The 5,948-nt window shown below is 40.5% G+C and overlaps 1 pseudogene; it reads left to right on the plus strand.

The window, feature by feature from the left end:
• The first annotated feature begins 5,274 nt into the window (after positions 1–5,274).
• Positions 5,275–5,392, plus strand: LOC120096064 (5S ribosomal RNA; annotated as a pseudogene).
• Positions 5,393–5,948: the final 556 nt, after the last annotated feature.

Below are 5,948 nucleotides of genomic sequence, written 5' to 3' on the forward strand. Positions count from 1 at the left end.
CTTCATCCCAGGCATGCAGGGATGGTTTAATATAAGGAAAACCATCAACGTGATCCATCATATAAACAAACTGAAAGAACAGAACCACATGATCATTTCATTAGATGCTGAGAAAGCATTTGACAAAATTCAACACCCCTTCATGATAAAAGTCCTGGAACGAATAGGAATTCAAGGCCCATACCTAAACATAGTAAAAGCCATATACAGCAAACCAGTTGCTAACATTAAACTAAATGGAGACAAACTTGAAGCAATCCCACTAAAATCAGGGACTAGACAAGGCTGCCCACTCTCTCCCTACTTATTCAATATAGTTCTTGAAGTTCTAGCCAGAGCAATCAGACAACAAAAGGAGATCAAGGGGATACAGATCGGAAAAGAAGAGGTCAAAATATCACTATTTGCAGACGACATGATAGTATATTTAAGTGATCCCAAAAGTTCCACCAGAGAACTACTAAAGCTGATAAACAACTTCAGCAAAGTGGCTGGGTATAAAATTAACTCAAATAAATCAGTTGCCTTCCTCTATACAAAAGAGAAACAAGCCGAGAAAGAAATTAGGGAAACGACACCCTTCATAATAGACCCAAATAATATAAAGTACCTCGGTGTGACTTTAACCAAGCAAGTAAAAGATCTGTACAATAAGAACTTCAAGACACTGAGGAAAGAAATTGAAGAAGACCTCAGAAGATGGAAAGATCTCCCATGCTCATGGATTGGCAGGATTAATATAGTAAAAATGGCCATTTTACCAAAAGCAATCTACAGATTCAATGCAATCCCCATCAAAATACCAATCCAATTCTTCAAAGAGTTAGACAGAACAATTTGCAAATTCATCTGGAATAACAAAAAACCCAGGATAGCTAAAGCTATCCTCAACAATAAGAGGACTTCAGGGGGAATCACTATCCCTGAACTCAAGCAGTATTACAGAGCAATAGTGATAAAAACTGCATGGTATTGGTACACAGACAGACAGATAGACCAATGGAATAGAATTGAAGACCCAGAAATGAACCCACACACCTATGGTCACTTGATTTTTGACAAAGGAGCCAAAACCATCCAATGGAAAAAAGATAGCATTTTCAGCAAATGGTGCTGGTTCAACTGGAGGGCAACATGTAGAAGAATGCAGATCGATCCATGCTTATCACCCTGTACAAAGCTTAAGTCCAAGTGGATCAAGGACCTCCACATCAAACCAGACACACTCAAACTAATAGAAGAAAAACTAGGGAAGCATCTGGAACACATGGGCACTGGAAAAAATTTCCTGAACAAAACACCAATGGCTTATGCTCTAAGATCAAGAATCGACAAATGGGATCTCATAAAACTGCAAAGCTTCTGTAAGGCAAAGGACACTGTGGTTAGGACAAAACGGCAAACCAACAGATTGGGAAAAGATCTTTACCAATCCTATAACAGATAGAGGCCTTATATCCAAAATATACAAAGAACTCAAGAAGTTAGACCGCAGGGAAACAAATAACCCTATTAAAAAATGGGGTTCAGAGCTAAACAAAGAATTCACAGCTGAGGAATGCCGAATGGCTGAGAAACACCTAAAGAAATGTTCAACATCTTTAGTCATAAGGGAAATGCAAATCAGAACAACCCTGAGATTTTACCTCATACCAGTGAGAATGGCTAAGATCAAAAACTCAGGTGACAGCAGATGCTGGCGAGGATGTGGAGAAAGAGGAACACTCCTCCATTGTTGGTGGGATTGCAGACTGGTAAAACCATTCTGGAAATCAGTCTGGAGGTTCCTCAGAAAATTGGACATTGAACTGCCTGAGGATCCAGCCATACCTCTCTTGGGCATATACCCAAAAGATGCCTCAACATATAAAAGAGACACGTGCTCCACTATGTTCATCGCAGCCTTATTTATAATAGCCAGAAACTGGAAAGAACCCAGATGCCCTTCAACAGAGGAATGGATACAGAAAATGTGGTACATCTACACAATGGAATATTACTCAGCTATCAAAAACAACGAGTTTATGAAATTCGTAGGCAAATGGTTGGAACTGGAAAATATCATCCTGAGTGAGCTAACCCACTCACAGAAAGACATACATGGTATGCACTCTTTGATAAGTGGCTATTAGCCCAAATGCTTGAATTACCCTAGATCCCTAGAACAAAGGAAACTCAAGACGGATGATCAAAATGTGAATGCTTCACTCCTTCTTTAAATGAGGAAAAAGAATACCCTTGGCAGGGAAGGGAGAGGCAAAGATTAAAACAGAGACTGAAGGAACACCCATTCAGAGCCTGCCCCACAGGTGGCCCATACATATACAGCCACCCAATTAGACAAGATGGATGAAGCAAAGAAGTGCAGACCGACAGGAGCCGGATGTAGATCGCTCCTGAGAGACACAGCCAGAATACAGCAAATACAGAGGCGAATGCCAGCAGCAAACCACTGAACTGAGAATAGGTCCCCCGTTGAAGGAATCAGAGAAAGAACTGGAAGAGCTTGAAGGTGCTCGAGACCCCACAAGTACAACAATGTCAAGCAACCAGAGCTTCCAGGGACTAAGCCACTACCTAAAGACTATACATGGACTGACCCTGGACTCTGTCCCCATAGGTAGCAATGAATATCCTAGTAAGAGCACCAGTGGAAGGGGAAGCCCTGGGTCCTGCTAAGACTGAACCCCCAGTGAACTAGACTATGCAGGGAGGGTGGCAATGGGGGGAGGTTTGGGAAGGGAACACCCACAAGGAAGGGGAGGGGGGAGGGTGATGTTTGTCCGGAAACCGGGAAAGGGAATAACACTTGAAATGTATATAAGAAATACTCAAGTTAATAAAAAAAATAAAATAAAATAAAATAAAAAAAATAAAAAAATAAAAAAAAATTCATCCTTAGAAATAAGATAGAAGAGAGGCTATGCCTTTCTTTTTATTGGTAGCTTTTAAGCTTAAGAGCTACAAGCTGATTTAGAACTCCAATAAGGATTCCATTTTATCTTTCTCCAGTGGTGGGAACTGACTCAAAATGTTTTCAAAAGTAAATTACTGAGGGCCAAGGATCTTCACCATATTAAATGCAATGTTTTTATGTGGTGTATGCTCTAGGTATTCAGTCTAAAATCCAACAGAAACATGTTGATACCTTCTCAACGAACCAATAAAAATAGCTAGGGGATCTCACTCTTCCTTCCGCTCTCTATTCTCTCTCTCTCTCTCTCTCTCTCTCTCTCTCTCTCTCTCTCTTCCTCTCTTCCTCTCCTGGCTTGACACGATAAAAAAAAACAAAAAAAAATAGCTAGGGGACAGATTATTTTATTATAATAATTTAAAAGATATTAAACTGTATCAATTTTAGCACTGTTAAGAATTTTCACATAGCTAACCTTATTTTCCAAAAAATAGATTGTAGTCAGTGTACTTGTAAAGAGGCATTTCGATTCTAAAGAGATATTTGTATTGCTCTATCACAAATCTTGTACCAAAATGAGTTCAATAAACATAGAATTTATCTTCAAAAAAAAATGTCAGAGGAACCCCTCCTCTAGGATGTGGCTGAGCTGAAGCACACAGGCGGGAAACTCTGCAGAATCCGCGGCCCTGAGCATCTGAGCGCGCTTCAAGTCTCCGATTAAATTTTAAAAATGGCCTCCAATAAAACTACATTGCAAAAAATGGGGAAAAAAAACAGAATGGAAAGAGTAAAAGAGCTGAAGAGGCTGAGCCTGAAGAATTTGTGGTAGAAAAAGTACTGAACCATTGTGTAGTGAACTATTTCGTGAAGTGGAAGGGGTTTACAGATGCCGATAATACTTGGGTACCAGGAGAAAATTTAGATTGTCCAGAATTAATTGAAGCACTTCTTCATTCTCGAAAAGCTGGTAAAGAAAACGATTGTCCAAAAAGGAAATCTTTATCTGATAGTGAATCCGATGAGAGCAAATCGAAGAAGAGAGATGCTGCTGATAAGCAAAGGAGGCGAATATGAAGTGGCCTCAGATTGTCATCGCCTTCTATGAGGAGTGGCTGATTTGGCATTCTTGTACCGAAATGAAGTACAATAATTGTTTGCATATATAAATACACAATATTATATATATATGTATATAATATATATATACATATATATATATATATATATATATATATATGAATGATCTGGATCTTGGGTTTTGAATTACTAGTGTGGATCAAATAGCATCCTGATGAAAATCACGTCTGATATGCTAGTTTTGAAAGCATTGGCAGTAGTTGGGAGATTTTTGGTTTTCGTTCTGCGTCAAAAGGCACTGACTCCTTTGAGCGAGTGAGAGCTCTCTGTAGTTGCTTCCTGTAACAGTAGAGTACTTGACACCATGTTGTATTTCCTCGGCTTGAAGAACAGCTTTTCTTAAACACTGGGGAGATTTTACAGTCATGACCCAAGTCAGAACTTATTTTTAACTGGGACACAGAAGGACCATTCTGGTTTGTGTGTGTGTGTGTGTGTGTGTGTGTGTGTGTGTGTGTGTGTGCGTTTGTTTGTATGCAGTGTATGCATAAAACACTTACATAACCTGTCTGTTTTAGCTTGCTTTTAATACTCAAAAGAGCTGAACGTGAAAACACAGGTTGATGAGAGGCCATCAGCCTGAACATTTTCCTGAAACCATAACCTTTCAGATTAAGCAGAGTCTGTAATGTATTGGATAGTTTAAAAGCAAGCCCATCAGAATTGCTGTATTATCAAATAAATACAGTAGTTTATTTTCATACCAACTCCACCTTCAGAAAACGGAATTAAACAAAGTAGTAGCTTGATTTAACAACGAGACTTGGCCTAGTGTGGTGGTGTGCACCTTTAATGCCAGAACTCTAGAGGCAGGTGGAGCTGTGATTTAAGAGGCCAGCTGATCTACAGAGGCAGGTCCGAGTCAGCTGTTCTGTGTAAAGGTTCCTCTGGTTGAACCATTCCTTTGTAGGAAGTTAAAATCTGTACTAAAAGGTTATGATTCATGGAATCTGTTTGATGTGGAAGTAGAATCATGGTTAGAGCTGAGGTTGGCCATTAAGTCCTGCTGTGGTTTAGTCCCTGGAAGCTCTGGTTGGTTGGTGGTGTTGTTCATATGGGGTCTCAAGTCCCTTCAAGCTCTTTTAGTCCTTTCTCTGATTTCTTCAACTGGGGTCCTGCGCTCAGTTCACTGGTTTGTTGCTCGCATTCACCTATGTATCTGCCGTATTCTGGCTGTGTCAATGAATAGTTTTATATTCCTTTAAAAAAATGTCAGAAGAGCCTACAGCCATACCACCCTGAACGCGCCCGATCTCGTCTGATCTCAGGAGCTAAGCAGGGTCGGGCATGCTTAGTACGTGGATGGGAGACCACCTGGGATACCGGGTGCTGTAGGCTTTTAGGGGTTGGGGATTTAACTCAGTGGTAGAGCTCTTGCCAGGCAATCAAAATCAGGAGCTCAGGAGCTCAGGAGCTCAGGAGCTCAGGAGCCAGTGATTTCAGGACAGCAGGGATACACAGTGAGACCATGTGCGTAACAAACCAACAGAAACCAAAACAACAAAGCAACCTTAAGAAACCCATCCCAAACCAAACCAAACCAACAAACAGAAATAGACTTTACAACTTTTTTTAAACAGATGTATTTCTTATATGTAAGTACACTGTAGCTGTCTTCAGACACACCAGAAGAGGGCATCAGATCTCACTACAGATGGCTGTGAGACACCATGTCGTTGCTGGAATTTGAACTCAGAACCTCTGGAAGAGCAGTCAGTGCTCTTAACCACTAAGCCATCCTTCCAGCCCGACTTTACAACTTTTATTTTGTCTTTTTTTTTTTCCTTCCCCAGAGCTAAGGATCGAACCCAGGGCCTTGTGCTTGCTAGGCATGTGCTCAACGACTGAGTTAAATCCCCAACCCTAAAAATAGACTTTAAAAATGTCAGAGGAA

Source organism: Rattus norvegicus, chromosome 12 (genome assembly GCF_036323735.1).
Source record: "Rattus norvegicus strain BN/NHsdMcwi chromosome 12, GRCr8, whole genome shotgun sequence".
Classification (NCBI taxonomy): Eukaryota; Metazoa; Chordata; class Mammalia; order Rodentia; family Muridae; genus Rattus; species Rattus norvegicus.